Genomic DNA, 19,055 nt, shown 5'->3' with positions numbered 1-19,055 from the left:
ACTGCAAATAAAAATACTCACGCAAGCTCCAGAAAAAACAGCAGTTTTGTTAATTTAATTGTTTCTATTTTTACTTTTCAAATATTCCTTATATAATATTGAATTGAATGTTTGAGTATCATTGTGCTAAATTTGTTATACAAATTTTCACAATAATTGTTTCCTTTGGGTCGTAACTGCAAGCATATGGCGAAGGAAGTGTTCCGGCAGTTGTCAAAATTCTAATAGACCCTAGACAGTTATGTATGAAGTAAAATAGATGCGGTCGCCCTTACTGAGCTCGCCTGTGCTCTTGCTATGTCATTAAAGTATACATTACTGTATACCTTAAACCGAATAATTAATAATACGTTTTATTAAATATATTAGCAGAACAACGGGAAAAAATATTTTATGTACTTCTTTGCTTATTAATATCATTAATAATTATATAAATAAATATTTATTTATTTAAATAATATAAAAATAGTAGTCACTTTAATTAAAAATGTTAACAAGGGTTAACTTGTTTTGTCTACTTATAGTTTTTTGTCTATATATTTTTTAAGCATTATTGAACATTTTTAAAAAAAATGTAGGTGTTGCAGTGAATAAAAATGACTTATCATAAATGCTGCTTTTGGAAGAATCTTCACTGGCGTGACGAGTTGTATGATTGTCGGTAGAGAATTGTGATGTGTTCTCACAATGCTCTCTGGACGATCCATTAGCGTCTTTCTACTATACAATCTCTTTGCTAGTTTCTGCTACTGTGACTTCGTCTCTCTCCGACGTCTCTTTGTAATGAAATATAATATTTTTTAAAGTGCTGGTTTAAGGCAGCTCTGCCGAATTGCAAATGAACATGTGAGTGAGACAGTGTCATCTTTCTTGGATATACTCTGAAATGCGTTCATTCGGCCACTCAGGCGATCGGTAACCAAAAAGTCGAAGAACAATAGTAATGTGAGCAGGGTAAAATGCATTGTCCAATGTGCGTCTTTTTCAAACAAAGAGTAGTTTTCAGCGGTGCTTTTGGGTGATAAATGCCTCAATACGAATATGCTAATATGTGACGCAATTACTTGGTAACGAAATCTTAATCCCATTGTTGTGAATATATTTATTTGCTTTTGTGGACGAAGATCGAAACGGGTTTATCTATATTTTTGTTGATTTTAAATGATCGTTAAAATGCCCTTTAACCTTTTAAAGAGTATCGCCGTACATGTACGGCAATCGATCTTCCACTGTACGACGTATCACAGATAGTTATATTATAGTAATTTATATTTTTTTTATTTAATTTGTGTTAATGTGCATGATTTTTATATAAAATATTATCTATAAATAAATTACAGTAACAAAAAATATTTTATATTAATTTCATAATTTGTATATACAAAAATCCACAAAATCCGAATAATATAATATATAATAAATTAACAAAATTTAATAATAGAAAAGAAATAAATAAATTTAATTCTTACTAAAAAACTGTAATATTTATTTTTCCATATGAATTTCACAATTTAGGATGAAAATTGATAATTGTTTATAGAATTTTATTATAATATTATTTATTTTTAATATAAGTATTTCTCACTCAGTTTTAGTTCTTATTGTCGAATAAATTCTCGGTTTATCGTCAGAATAAATAACCCAAAACAAATAACGTTGGCCGTTCGCAAAGAGTATTATGCAATTCTATTGGAGCTTTATCTTTATCTTAGCAGCAAAAAGCTAATACATTATTTTTTGAGATACTTAATTTTTTTGGTATACTTACGTGAGATCGGTTAACTATTTTTCTCAATGTGATCGTTTGATATTTGCTGTTTTTTCATTTTTTCTTTTGTGATAAAGCATATATTTTTTCGAGAAATAACTAAATAATTGCTTTGCCATATTGTACTACTTTCAACATAATATAAATTCACCAGCAAGTATTAAAACTATATGGAAACTAATGGTACTAACTAAAGGATCTGCAAAAAAATACATATTGGATCCACTTAAAAATCTTAGATCAATGTATTGCGTTATGTGGTGAAGAACAGAAAAAAATCATTTCTATAGGCTATCATAATTTTTTTTTATCTTGACTGGTCACACACAAAAATAATTTTCGATAACGTGTTAATCAGCTAATAATTTGCAGCCTCAAATAAAATCTCAAATTGCTTATGTAACATATAAAGGCTCAATGCAATACCAGCCTCAAAGCAAACAATGCAGGCGGTGAACACGTTTCAGGCTTAAAAACGTTTTATTTCCCTTTACACAACGCCGCTTTAGGTTATAGCAAAAACCTAATGATACTTTCGAGTACATCGCAATCTCAGTTATCTATTCCATTACGTTTCAAAGTGCGAATTGCGACTCGGGAATGACTTAAGAAGTTATTAAAAGCGTTGCGAGTAAATGGCGCAGAAACCAAACGGCTTTCGTTATTTCACTTCGGGAACGGACTTGCGTAGTAATTCCTGAATATTATATGACGTGGGACAAACGAGCTTTCGCCCACACGGTACACTGAACAATGCGATGTTTCCATAGTGAGAAATCTTACAAAACGTCGCCGATCAAACGAAATAAACGTTTGGGATAAGTACTTTAAATGGTATTAGTTCTGCAGCCGTGCCGGGCTAACTTCTTTGGGTAATAAAACGAAACACCCCTTCCAAACCTCTTTAGATGGTTCAATTCTGAAATACAATTTATATAACATTATATGTGCTTTAGTTTGTATACGTTTATAATTATTTGATTATAATAATATTATTTATATTTTTTATTAAGTTGTAGCTAATAACAAAATTGTAAACATAAAAATAGTTATTAACTAGTAACATTTATTGTTAATAAATAAACATTTTTTAAAAACTACTATCTTAATTTTTTTTTTGCTATTTTAATTTATATGTAAGCTAATTTATACTTTTATTTAAAATGATATTTTTGGAATTTATAAAAGCTATAATGGCGTATTTGTGAGATTAGGAATATCTTATGAATTTTCTCATAGTATAAATACACATGGATATATTATTCATTGTAAAGAGATAAAATAAAAACTTTATCACACATCAATCAAATCTTTATAGCAAGCAACGCACACATAGAAAAAATTGTTTAAATACTTTTTGTATTATAATTTTAATAAATTTAATTATATTACTATAATTATATAATTAAATTTATTTTAAATATATATATTATTTACACAAAAATACTGTATATATATATAATATAAATTTATCACGTAATGGTTTAATATTTAATTTTATATAAAATTTGTTGATTAGATATTAATATAAATGATTATTTACGAGTAAAATTAATACACAATATATTGTATTATGTGGTGGTTTATAATAATATATCGTTGTATAAAAGGTTTACCTTAAAATAATTGCTTTATTTAATTAAAGGTTTCTTATTATTACTTAGTAAATTATTTGAACTAAATATTAAAGCAAAAATTTAATAAAATATTGTTCCATTATTAGTATTGTGCTTTTATCAGCAAAAGATTTAAAGGTAGGAAGGGTACAATTAGTGAGTTTAAAAATAATTATTACCCAAAGTTTTATAGTTACTACATACATGTGTATTCACAGGTTAATAGATTAAATATCTCAGGGCAGCTGTATGTTTTCTATCACCAAATGATGTTTGCTTAGCGGTTTTCAAAAATATTAAATAATTACAACATCCAACCAGAATACGTGTTGTGGGAATTTGGGTAGTGTGTAAATATTGTAATGGACGAATTTGTAGAATTGTTCGAATCCTGCGAGCGTCATCGTGCGAATTTACTAATGGTTATATAGTCCGAAAGAGAATTACGGAGAATGAATGTTACAAAAATAATACAATAAAGCTAGTTGACTGATCCAGATGAGCTTTTTACTATTAAACTTTCAATTTTTTTAGTTTAATAAGTACATAATATAAAACTACACACATGCAGTTAAACAAAGTTTCAACTCACATTTACCTTACGTCTTTAATTGCAATATCTATTTAAATATTTTATATTCTTTGAAAATAAAATATTTTTGAAATTTCCCAGTAAATCTTTAACATATAAATTGTACTGTTAAGTATTTTTGAGATTTTTACTTTCTTCAATATTTCCAAGAGACGCGTCGCCTCAGACAAAAGCTCGGTCCACGCGAGCTTTTATTGCGACGAGCTTATGCTCACAGACGCACGTTTGTTTTGCGGCCCTTTTGTGGCGTGAATAATTAATTGGCTCGAAATAAAGGCCGCCGCGTCAATGGTGGCTCTAATGATGGCGAAGCACAACAAAAGCTCGGGGCCTGAAAGCCCCCATCGAGCCGCGCTATCTAAATTGGCATCGTTGATGATGTCATTACGGTCATCCGATGATTTAGCCAGCGCCGACGCCAAATGGGACTATCTATCAAATAAAAGGCTTTTCGTGTAACCAGCTGCTAAAAAAGAGCTCATCGAAAAAATGCGATTCGTTTCGAATTGCGACCACTAGCCATAAACGCGAGCCACTTTGTGCCAATACTGTTTGCGAGTGTATTGTGTAACTATTGTGTGTTATTTTTTTTAAGTAGGCACTCAAGGCACCCGTTGGACCCTTTGTACTCGGAAAGCCAATATATCGGGTCGGGCGGTATCAAAGATCTGCTCATATAGTAACCGAATGGGCAGAATTGAACGGCAGGGCTAGATAATTTTGTATTCAGTATTTATACTGTTTAATCTTAAGTAAAACTAAACTCCCACATTCCCTATATTCCACAATATAAATAATACATGACAAATAAAGTAAGAACGTTTTTGAGTGAAAAAACTATAAAATATTTGATTAAAAAAAATATATACAATATATAAATAAAAATAGCGGATAAAATACACTATAAATTATATTTAATTAAAAATTGTAAATACTCTTATTTACATAATTGAATGTTAGATTTATTGAAATAATAATAATACATTATTTAACACATAATATTTTAATTAGTGTTTAAATTTAACAAGAAGTACGCACTGACTTTAGTTCAAAGATAGATTTCTTAATAAGCTAATAAAATATACAGCACTATGCGTCACATCATATCACTATGTTACATATTTTTCTTATCGAGTATGCTGGCATTCTGGACATTTTTTGACTAAACTAAACGAGAATATTCTGAGAAAATTGTTTATGTTTCATTTTACAGTTATTTAGTATGACAAAGTTGTATACAATTGTAGAATTTCCCACTTATTTGTCCAACAAAAGTGCCTTTATTTATATTCCAAATAAAGAAAATGCCTCTATCTACAACTTTAAATTAAATTATAATATTTGATAAATATTGTTAGCTGCCACGCCGATCAAACAGATTTGTAAGCTTTTAGAAATAGGACAATCTGATGTTTGTCGTTTTGCCTTTTATATTAAAGAAACAATCAAATATCATCTGAAGGCATTAACAAACAATATTATAGGCAGTACGCCTTTAACAAATTTCTTAAAATGAGTGAACAAAGTCATAGATAAATTGGTTCTGTATTATTTATTTTTTATTTTTAGTAAAAGTAAATTTTAATATGAAAATAAATTTTACAAACATTTTTTTAATATCAAGTGTTCACATATCGAGTGTGGTACATTTTCTACGTTGAACGCTCATTATTATTTATTAGATAAAGGCGCAGCAAGGAAATACTGAAATGTTGAGAGGGCTGAGCTCAAAAAAGTTTAAGAGCCTCTTTGAGGTGTTCGTAATGAGTTTTGCCCTTACTTTTTTATGAAAGATTTGGATTTTTTTACTGATATATTTTTTAGCAAATAAATATAATTATCACTTAATTTTTTATATATTTCATAATTTTATTAGATATTTCAAATATTTAATTTAACTCAATATTTAAAGTAATGTTTAAATGTGATTACTTAATTTTATCTTTTAAAAAACTTATTTTATTATTAAATATAATTATCAGAAACACCGCAATTTTAAATGTGTTTCAGTGTAAAAAATACATACTCTTTAACTTGTCAATTTTAAGCTTTTGTGGTGAACAAAATATTAGGACAAGTACATCAAAAGAGTTATTTTAAATGTCTTAAGAAGTAAGATAGAACAGTTAAATAATTTATAGTCCAGTTTAAGACACATAGTAAAAAATGAAATATTATTTTAAAAAAAGTATGCAAATACATATGTATAATATTAAATTATATCCGATGGTTTCATAATCATACCGCAAGTTACGTATACAATTACATGATTAAATTTATAGTTAAAATAATTAGTAAAAAGTACAAGCTTTTAACAATAAATACAATTTATCATATTACATGAATTGGATCAATGATATTTTGTTATACAAATAATTTTATTTCTGGGTATTTTCTGTATACATAAATACAAATAATTGCATACCTTTTACTATTACCATCCACAGGTACATAACTGATTAGCATCGCCTGAAATAAATTGCTTAGCAAAACTCTAAAATTTATATACCAGACAGGCGATAATTTTTTTATTATATATTTAGCGTATACTATAAGGTTGTTTATAATACAAAAAATATGCAAATCATATTTTATTAAAAATATGTATATACAAGTACTAGGAATATTTTGCACTAACAACGTATCCAGAAAAGTTTCGGTTTTTTGTTGAAACTTAATACGGTATTTAGTTAAATAAAAAATTATCTAAAACATCCCAAATCAAGATTAATAACTAGAAGAATAAACATAAAACATTCTTAGGTCTAATGATAATCTTTGAATCAGTAATGATTCTGGGCTTAGAGGATTCGATAAACCAAGAATTATATATTTATGGGAGTCCAAATTTCATGCATCAAATTAAAATTTGGTGACCAAAGCGGGTTGATTATGTAAAACGCGTGGAAGATAAAAAAAAATAGCCTAACAAAGATGCATTGGTAAGATCGACGGACGAAGAAAAATCAGAAAGCCCAAATTGAGGTGAATAAATGGTCAATCAGCATAGATAAAAAAATAGCGATGACGCTCAGTAAACAAATCTGTATAGCCAATGATAATTTTGATTATTACTGAAAAAAATATTAGATCATAAATCAAGAACCAACATGAAAATTTAACTGGAAATAATTGTACTAAAATCATTTTCGTTTAATTTGTGCTCTGGCGTAAATATCTCAATTGGCAGTTGTGCTAATGCGCAAATTTTATAACTAAAGTTAAATTTCAGATGCGGCCGCAAACTCAAAAAGTTTGTGGAAATTAATCGCAGTTTTGCCTACGAACGAAAACTCGACGACATTAAAAGTCGAGTGCATTGTAATGTTTTAATTACTGCATTTGTAGCCGGGGCTATATTAAGAGTACGTGCTCGAAAACATTGCAAAAACTTACCCCATCTAACTTCATCACCGTTATTATGTGGAATACACCATTTGTGTTGTTTAAAATGAGAAGCGTCTTATCTTGGTATAACATTTTATACATAGACTACGGCTGCGCGAGCTTTCCGTTAAAAGCTGCAATAATTTAAAAACGTCATCTTTTAGTACTTTTGCACGGTATAAATACCGTAACTCATAAATAAAAATAATTTATCATCAAATTCATTTCTTTAATGCTAATACTAATTATTTGCGTATGTCGCAATATAAATTAAAAAAATATATGCTTATAATTTTAAATAATTTTCTTCAGTTAAAAAAAATTATATTATGTATAAATATGCTTATACTTATAATATATATATATATATATATATATATATATATATATATATATATATATATATATATATATATATATATATATATATATATATAATATATATATATATATATATATATATATTATTAAGCTAATATTTAAATATTAAAAAGCTTTTTATATAATTTATTAAAATGTTAGGTATGTCCTTCAATGGCCTTAAATAAATGCGTAGTGCTTTTAATGTGTATATTCTATTAACTTTATTACTTAAGCAAGCTGTAGAAAGCACTAAAAAAATAAAACATATTTTCAAAGTATAGAAACAATTAAAAAGAGTATGTAGTTATGTTGTTAGTTAATTATTAAAATTATTTATTATGTATTAAAAATCATTTTATGGTTGTATAAAATCAATGTATTCACTAAATTTATAAATTTAACATACTAATCGCTATTATATATATTTATAAAATGTAATTTGTGATGAAATATAATCATATATTTTAATTTAGTTCAATAAAAAATATTTGTTTTAAATAACTAAGATTGATTTACGAAATATAAATATTTTTAATAATTTGGATAAGTAAATATAAGAAAATTGACCTAGATGATATATTAGGACATACATTTAACATTTACATCATCAAACCATTCGACCCTATTTGACCTTTTCTATCCCACGCCCAAAGGGTTTCAAATACACCAGCACCAAAAACGAATTAATTAATACGCGAATCGCCGTAAGATTTTATCGGACGTGCGAGTTTTTCCGATTTTTCCTTCGGTGCTAATTTCACGCCCACAAAAGCCTATCCTTGTTTATTTTCCACGAAAACATTACAGCTCTTTTCCATTGGCGCATAATGACCCTATATTCGCTTTGTAAAAGAAAAATATTACCTAAAATAAGTTGTATTTTATATATAATATGTATATATTTATACAGCACAATATTATTGAGCTTTAAAAGATTTAACAATATTTATTGAGAATGGTTTTTCAGTTGACAACGTTTAGTGCCAAACCTTTTTTAGTGGCGCAATAAAGCCCTAAGCTCATTGGAAGGGCTCACGGACCACTTAAATGTACTAATAAATTCTCTACCGCGAAGAAGGGAGCTCAATTATATTATATACACTAAAAAATAGGTGTATACATACATCAATAAATATTTTGATTTTTAAGTATTTATTATAATAATTAAATGGAAAATTTCATTTAACAAATTTAGTTTCGAATACTTGAATGTAAAGATAAAAAGCACTGCAAATTAATTGATCATATACGAATATTTATTTTATTTATTAAATACATTTATAAGCATAATTATAAAGCAGATTTTAACTACTATCTTTTTCAATAAATATAGAAAATGTTTATTTAATTTACAATACTACTGGTTGCTTTTTCTTGATTTTTTATCAGGTATACCAATTAATAAATGTATTATTTATACTATAGCTACTATATGTTATAAATGGCACCCCGACAAAGCCGCGCAGGACAATCCCGCGCCGACTATCCCGTGCGTCATAGCCGCGCAAAGTCAAAACAAAATTCATTTTATAACATGGTTTTTATTTATTAATAATTACAAATATATATAGGAAAAGGAAGGCGTCTCGCTACCGCTTGCGCCGACTTTCACTGTAGAACCAAACAACCTAACCTTTTTTTAATGATATTGTATTGATTTATTTTCATTTCGGTATATTTTGTAATTGTGCAGCACCATCCAATCTATGACTAACTGTTCAAAAAGCGAATCACTAGTGATAGAGCTGTACACAAAACAAAATAATACAAATTAAAAAAATCATTTTCTTTCATGTTATTCAATTTTATAATTTTGATTTGTGCGGCAATGTCGGCGCGGCTTTATCGTCGCGGCAATGTCGGGGTTGTATTGCGCGGGATTGTCTTGCGCGGCAATGTCGGGGCGGCTTGGTCGGCGCGGGATTGTCCGGCGCGGCTTTGTCGGGTCCCCGTTATAAATACACCATTTAAAGCTTTACAAATGGTTTAGTTTTTAGTACTTTTATTAGTGGTCATGCTATTGCTTATGTTGGTAAAATATATTTGTTAGTTCTAACATATTTACACGCTGGTCTATTTTTGGTTGTTTTATTGCTTTTTATTAGATTACTTGCCAGTGTATTAGGGTGAGTTTTTATTGTTATCAAATGTTGCTCATTTTTTTTTTAGTATTTAATTACATAAATGACTTTTTCCAACTTATAAACATAACTATATAAAGGATTTATATCTTTAAATCTATAACAGAAAATTAATATCACGATCCTTATTTAATAAATAAGTAAACAGGCAACAAATTTAATTTAATTATTTAGTAATCAGAACAGTACACTGCACGTTCTTGAATAAAATAATATAAGATTTCGCGTCTCCTGTTTTATTTTAAATATATACATTTTTATCGTTGCAAGATTTTTTTAATAATTTCAATAAAAAAATCATGAAATAAATATAATTTTTATTAAAAAAAGTTGAACTGACTTATAAGCCACCTTAAACAAACAAAATACGTAGATATGTACAACACGTGCATATGAATAATTCACGGTAAAAGGCAAAGCGTACATTTATACTGACGTCAGTCGCGTGTCGGCTTTTGTTTAATTAATTAACACAGACGAGTGAAATTCTTCTTAAGGCATACGAGTGGTCCTTAACCGGATTTCACAGATATCCGTTTTTCTGCACGCTCTCGCCAAAACCTCCAAAACCCCTGTCACGGTTGTGTGACATGGGTTTCGTCAAAGAAAACAATCTTTGGTGTACGTGCATAAATCAGCTTTCTCATTAAAATGAATAGGATATCATCACGCAATTGTCCCGTTTGCACGGGCTACCCAAAACGTGTGTTTAGAATTTGATTACGGCTTGTATCCGTAACGTAACAGAGTCTATTTATATGGTCTATAACGTAAACTTTTTATTTGGCTTGCGGTCTCACGTCTAGTCGTAAGAGTAAAATTCGGAGTGATTTATATTATGTGGCAATTTCAAAATCAAAATAAGTCACGTAAAATTATAGTAAAAGTGAAGTAGATTTATTATATCACAGTTTTTTTTAAATAACGGTAAAGTGAAAATCAAACAGCTGTAAGTTTGCGTCATATTTCTTTCAGACGTCATAAGGCAACGGGTGAATATTAAAGTTTACAAAACAAACAGCATCAGAAACTGTCGCAAATGTTTACGATTTTAACACAATAAATATTACTGGCTTAAACAATTTAAAGATACGCGGCAATATGTTAGAGATGGCGATAATACTGAGAGTCCATCGATTTATCGAAATGCAGATTCGTTTTCTTGTTTTTAATGTACATATTATCCATTAGAATATTTAATTTATTAATACAAAATAAGCTACTTAAAGTCTTACAAGTTATACGTATATTGTAATATTCATTTAATTCAGACAAACACCATTAGAATGAGATAAAACCTCAAACTTCATAAAAATACGGTGGTAAACCTCGGTAACGACTGACATAAAAGCCCAATGCAAGACTCGTCAAGAGTTTTGCTGCTGGAAAATGATAATTAAACCATTTTGTTACGCTGTGAGAAAAAAATATGAATTTATTATAGTCTTTAATATTTTTGTTGAAGTTCGGAATATAGTACTAATTTGAGTTTTAATAGCGAAATGGTACATTTATTTTCAAACTCTGTTTTAATTGGTTGCTAGACAGTCAGATGTTTTAAAGTAACTTTTACATAGTTTATTTTCAATTAGCTCAGCAATATGTTAATATTGCCAATAAAAGAAATATAATTTTTTCATTTTCCTTATTTTGATTATAAATTACAGTAATTAACATATATTTACAGAAATACTTATTATATTATGTATATGTTAACTGTTCATTAGTAGAATTAATAAAAACTATTATTAATCACATCGGTAATTTATATTTATTGAGACTGTAAAATCTAAATAAAACATAATCGATTTTTTTTCATTCAATAAATATTTTAAACTTATATTAATACCATATACAATGTATACATATAAATGACTGATATTCTACAAATATATGTCGTACACTTGCTTTATATCTTATGAATTATTTTAATATTCATATATATATATATTTAAACATAGAACGATTTACAGCATATTTTAAAAAACGTTTATTTGTGTTATTAGTTTAAAAATATAATTTTTGCACGAAAAGTTTGACATAAACTGTCAAACATGTATAACCCATTTTTGCTTTAACTAGTTTAAAAATGACTGTTAATCAAATTTGTCACCGGTTCGAAAAAAGTACATTTTGTTGAACTGTAATGAATCAATACATGAGCCGTTGATTTTGAAAGTGAGGCAAGTCCATATTATGTTATTGTTGGATAATTAATGGTTTGCGTTTGAACTGATTAAAAAATAATAATAAGCAAAAATAGACTTATTTTATATTGCTTACGGTCTTTTTTTATTTAAATTTCATATGTTATAATTATATTCGCGTTATTTAAACACAAAACTTGTTTTTAATAGAGCCCAATAGACTAAACTGACTTTCAAAAGCAACGATTTTTTGAAAATGTTGATTTCCTGTTTTCAAGAGTTTAATTGTAATAAGAAAAAATAAAATAATTTTATTTCAACACTTCATACATTTTTTGTATAGGTGCATTAAATAAGAAGCTTAATATTATTTTATAGAAAAGAGAGAACCACAAAAAGGAAAAATATAATAATTATATACATAACACACAACATAAATACTACATAACAAAAAACCTAAAAGAATATTACTATTTTTTTTAATAGAATGGTGCAAATTTTTTAAAATACCCCTAATTTATGGATGGTATATTAGGTAAACAGTCCATCATATCTTTATATAATACTTCTTTGTAGTAATAGGACTAGTTTTTCTATTTAAAGATGGTAATGTTTTTTTGTAAGAAATCTTTGACCTACACCGTATTGGTGATAAATCAATAGTTTTAAATTGTGAATCACTTTCGATTGTTGTTTTATAATTAAATGTATTGTATATGGCGCATTTTTAAGAACTCGCATTTAGAAGATTTTCAACCAGTTTTGCCATAAATATCTTTGATACATTTTAAAATTGCCTCTTACCGAGATTTGGTTGAACAAAAGTCTTCACTGTTTATTTGTGTTTATGATAACTAACTAACATTGCACGCTTTTCAATTTTTATTAAAATTATTTTATTTTAAGTGGATTTGATTCACTTTCAAAATCAACAAACAATTAATATCATTGACCAAAATAAATTACTTTAAAAAAAATAAACTGTTATTTATAGATATGATGGTGAATTTAATAAAAACAAATTTTCGGATAATTTGTAATAAAAATTAGCTTTAACTCTTTTTTTTTTAAGTAAAATGGACTTACTCCACTTTCAAAATCAACGCCTTACATATTAATTAATATACAATCAGTGTATTTTATAAATAGTATATAAGCGTTTTTCAAATCTATTTTTTTATATGATATTTAAAATATATTTTGTATATATTTAAATTGTAATACAATAATCTTAAAATCAACTATCGGTTATGTGTTAAAAAAGTGTTTTAAAAAATTATTTTTTTTTGTAGATTTTGTACTTTATATTTTTATAAATCCGCTCGTGACATTAATGCCTTAAATTATTAATGAGTGAAGCATTTTTATCCCAAGACTGTATCTTATGACTATGACTTGTTTATCGAGTCCATTAGAAATTAAAGCGGCTTGAATCGAAGAGGATAGTTACTTGAAATCAATGAGATTCTAAAAATGTAATAGCCCCATTTAACATAGCCATGATAGTCAGTGTCATGGCTTTGATAATATTTGTTTTTTTTTTACTTTTCCAATCGATCATATTTATAGGCACGGTTTTGCTGAATCCAAATATCTAAGCTGTATAGTCTGTATTATTAATGTTGTATTGAAGTAATTAAATTCTTAAAACTTAAAGACTTCATTGACAATCTGTGTTTGTATTCCGTTTATTATCTTAAAATAGGTGTAACGCAATCATTTTATTCACATCATCATCTCTCGAAACAAGAATTCAGTTTCATCTATTACAGTATTGGATGCTTAAAAATAAATGAAAAATATATTTATTGAAAAAATACTAATAAAATATATATATATATATATATATATATATATATATATATATATATATATATATATATATATATATATATATATATATATATATATATATATATATATATAATATCACAGTTGTCAGCTCATACTGTACGAATGTATTAGTTCAGCTTGTGTATATTTTGGATAAAATGCGGAAGCTGTGACGTTCATTGAATTATATATGTAGTATTTTATATGTTGATATTCTTTGAATAAATACATTATTTTAATCATTATTATCATTTATTTGTATTATTCACGTTTAATTGAATAGCTGTTATGTTACTTAAATAGTACATAAGTGAGTGAATATTTTTATTAAATTAGAGTTTAATACGCTGAAAATTAATTCACCACGTTTTCACATATAAAATGCTTTTTATAACCAAGTATAAATTTAAAGTAAATGTTTAAAGCTGTACAGAAGTGTTAATCATTACCCTGCTTGATTCGATTGAGTGATTAGATTGCCATTCGAATGCGCCGCTTAATGACATATGCATAAGTGAGCGAATTATTTTCCGGTATGATTTGAAATTAAATTCATTAGAATTTCTTGAATTTTCATTGTTTCATGAAATGCGAAACGCAACTTTCTTCCCTAAGAAACGAAAAGCTAATATAATCTCATTTTGCACGTATAAACAAAAACTTTTTGTTAATTGTGATTTAAATTGTATCTAACTAAAAAAACTAACATCGCTAAAAATCGTGATATGTCAACGGATAATAAAGAAATTAGAAACAACGAAAGCGAAAGGGAAAAAATGGGTCAATGCTGTGCGTTTTTTAAATTGAGCCATAGTAAAAAAGTAACGGTATGTAACGTATAACCTTGCGGTTATAGATTCCATAACCGTGAATAAATAAGCGGCACGCAGATACCCGGCACGATAGCGGAGCTTTCCACGTGGCTTTCAAAGTTTCCGGATAATACATTGCACGTGCCGCAGCGCCGATAAGAGTCAGTGTTGCTTTTTCCTCCCACCGGAGGCGAAAATTTCAACATAAGTCATTGGGCGTGGAAATTAATAGCCAGCTCCCGTTGTTTAGCGTAAATAAGTCGGCGTCTAACAAGAATACCGCTGTAAATAAATGAACTCGGCTGCGGGAGAGACTGTGCAAGCCAGAATTAAAACGATAACGAGATTAATTGAACCCCGGTTTGCGAGTTTGTTTTTGTGAGTTACTATGATGGTATTAAATGCGTTCTATGCTATACAAATACGTATTATTCTAATTGATAACGTATAAATAACTAATAAACATTGGGTTTTAGTTTCAGTTTAAGTGTACCCTTACCAGGTAATGTGAATGACACTCGCCGGTCAGTAATAAATCCGATTATCTCTAACAAAAGTATTTTAAGATTTGGTAACCCTAAGGGGTGTGACTTCGCAGCCAGTAAGATGTAGGTGGAACTACTGAAAATTGTATTAGATTTTAATACATATTGCGACTGACTTGACTGGGCGAGATGTTTTCTCTGAATAGTGGTGGGAAAACTGGCGCAGGGATGTTGTCCGTGAAAGATCCTGGTTAGTGAGGCAGCGACGGTATTGCGGAGGTTTATCCCTTTCTGTTGCGATTTCTTGCCTTCTAACTTTGCTACATATATCAAATTATATTTTAAATATGATTTTAATTTGACTGTAGGGTTCTTATTATTATTTTAAATATAGTAAAATTAAGAATGGGTTAGCAAAATTTCTATATAATATATATTCTTGATTATACTATTTTAAGCTTTGCTTTAAATGCCCGAGATTTAATAAAATAAACGATAATACATTTATTACACATTCTAGGATCATAGTTTGAAAAGCAAAAATATAGTCCATGCGATCCTTTGAAATTCCAGACATAAATGTACCACCGTCGATATAGACACCAAAGCACTTTGTCTACTATGAATTATATAAAAGATCTTAAACAAAATTTTTTTATTCCTAAAGAAACCTTTGAATCTGTAGTTTATACTTTTAAAATTTTAGAATTAGTTAAAAAAATTATTACCATCTGCAAACTGTAAAGTACATAGTAAATATTTTTTGTTGTTGTATAAAATAATTAATTCTACAAACATACCATTAAATACAATACATGTTACAGCTTAACGCCATTTTCATGTAAATTTGTTATTAGCTAAAATTTAATAATATAGGATAAAACCTTTGTGGTTACAAATAAAGAGATAAAAACTAAGAAATCTTTTAGAGTTTAAGTGAAAGACGAAAAGGTAAATTTAAATTTTGCGACTTTATATAGTACCCTTGTAGACGCCTGATGAAAAAGATATGTTTCAAAAGACACGATGCTTACAAACAATGCTGGGATGTTCGATTTATAAATGACGTCTAATATTTTGCCTGTTTTTTTAACTATTTGTTTATATTTGGAATAAAATATTTAAAAGAAAGTTATTCTTTAAAAATTTGTGTTTGATTTCTTAATTATTTTTGCAATGCGACAACACAGGTACCCCCCCCCTCGCCGATGTAGCGCCATATTTTCTATAGCCTTCGAAATTTATCTTTTTATCTTTATGTTATTTATAACGGCATAACGATTATGATAACTAATGGCTGACAATCAAAATATCAAAGAAAAACACGTAATTATCAAAATTTAAAAAAATACTTATACTTCAAAGTTAATATTGTGCAGCTGTGACTTGACAATTCCTTTTTTTTTTGTCAATGCGGTTCTACTGTTAAATATTGGATTTAGGGCCGCAATGGAAATTTTTAACTCTTTTGCTTCAAATTATAAATATATATTATAAGGGTTGAACTCATAAATTCTGATTTTAATAAGTAATTTAATGTTTTTAGGCTACTTGTATATATTGTAATATATTTCAAGTAAGTATTCGATAAGGGTTTTAATTTTACAAATAAAAAAGTCTTTTAATTTGATTGAATTGCTTTAGAAACATATTTTATTAGTTAAAGAAAAAAGTTTAAATACCGTTTATATTCGTGTAATATGTGTGTGTAAATGTCAAATTTAAGTATACACAGTTAAACTTATAACTGATTACTTACTAGATGTACAAATAAATAGTAGAGCAATAAAAGGACTTAAAATAAAAAGTCGAATATATGTACATTGTTTTATTAGATTTCAAAAAATAACTATATGTAATGAAAAGTGATTTTAAATTAATATGTCGACAATATTCTTCTCAAAAATTTTGATAGAGATAATCGATTTTTAATCTTTTTTTTTTGACAAAATACATGCATTTTTTTATTAATTTTTCATTAATATTACCTAATGCATACATATATTTTTCTATAAAGAAAATTTTTAACTTTAAGTGTATATTTTTATTTCAAACATTGACGACATGTGAAATAAAAGAATTCAGCGAAACATGTAAAATACAGTTCAACTTTGTCAGTTTTCAAAGTTAAACTGGCATTTGCGCAAAAACGTTCACATTCATTTGACCTCACTTGTATGTGTACATTAAATTCTACATATATGCATACAATAGTAGTTTTACCTTAAAAAATATTTATGAATAGAAAATTTGTTTTTAATATAACTTATTGATTTTAATTTGGAAGACAGGTGTATATATTATAAATAAGTTTTATTGTTTGGATCCGACTTTGCGTCCGCGGTGGAAAAAGACATCGAAAGCCCTAATGGAAAAACTCCAGCCGGATCTTGGTAAAAGTTTTACACGTTGATTTGAATTTACGGTACTTAATAAAAAGAGTTTTGCGTGCCGATCCATAATACCACGCTAAGATCTGGGGATTATTTTGATAAGAAATTTCATGGGGTACCCACGGGAAACTTAAAACGATCCATACATAATACTAACACTGGGTGCGGAAAAAGAAAAACTTATTAAAATATATCTGATATTATTTTTTAGCATAGTAATTATGGCCGAGTTAACCAGTCGTTAAACGCCTATCAAAACGATTAAATCAGCAATAACGGATGGACTTCAGTATTTTATGCTTTAAAAACTTTTTGATTTTGTCACATTTTGCTTGTTCATAACTAAGTAAGAAGAACCTGAAAGGTTCTGCCATGTCACGCGTATCTTAGAATAAACAGCTTTTACGATGTTTTCAACTGGATAAAATAAAATTGCTTCTCTATTTAATTTCAGAATGTACCTTGTAATAAATAGCAAATCTCTTAAAAATAATATAAGGTATTAAAATAAATGAGATGTATAAATTTAGATAAACTATAATATTGTAAAATAATATAATTTATCTTCGTGTGCCTTGACGTCAAAATCCACTTAAGGTTGAAATATTTCATCAATAGATCGTATTAAATTATTTCACGTCTCACGCTGTGCAAAATAATATATCTCAGAAGACATTCATAAACGAGAGTGATAATTAGTCTCTTCCTCAGAAGTTCCATCAAAGACAACCTCATAATATTACTCGGTAATTTGAACTTGAAAGGTTTTTTAAACCAAAATCTAAAAATTATGAATAACATGGCATAATAGATATATTTTTAGTTGAGTCATCAATGTGGGTCGTTAATGAGTTTCATTTCAGAGAATTAACGTTAAAGCGTAACGTTACATTTGTAAAAAAATATCAAATACAATAAGCAAAAAATTCAAGTTTAAAGTCGATTTTGTATTTTATACGTTCAAGTTAAATTCATAGTATTACACACTGGAAAAAAGTAAGGCTTTAAGGTGGCGTACATCAATCATTGTGGTCCTCTGATTGTTCAAGTTTCTAGCTGAGGCAGCTACCAAATCGGTTTTAAATAATAAAATAGAGAAAGCAAGTTATATTAAAATGTCGGTAGTTAAAGGCAAACTGACTACGTGAGAATAGTAGACTCGAGTATTAAAAATATTTCATAATTTAAATACCTCAGATCGCTCTCTGCTCGCGGAAAATAATCTGAAGTCAAGAAATATTTGTCAGCATCCTCAGCGCCATCTGTAAAAATGTGTATGTAAAGCTGTTGGAGAGTAAAAATTGTCGTAAAACACGAAAGTTTAAATTTAAACAACAAAAAAACCCGATTGTAGTTGACCTGAATGTAGACAATGAATGCCTAGAATATAAAACCTTCCGAAAAGTTTAAAAATCGTGAGAATAAATTTCTGAATTCGGACCATGATCGTTTTATCGATATTCAGTGTCTCAAAAAAATTATATGACACGAAAGATCGATATTATAATCATTTATAAA

The sequence above is a fragment of the Plectrocnemia conspersa genome, unplaced genomic scaffold (genome assembly GCF_051122295.1).
Source record: "Plectrocnemia conspersa isolate PC_06_02 unplaced genomic scaffold, ASM5112229v1 ptg000011l, whole genome shotgun sequence".
In the NCBI taxonomy this organism is placed as follows: domain Eukaryota; kingdom Metazoa; phylum Arthropoda; class Insecta; order Trichoptera; family Polycentropodidae; genus Plectrocnemia; species Plectrocnemia conspersa.
This window is presented reverse-complemented; position numbering follows the sequence as displayed.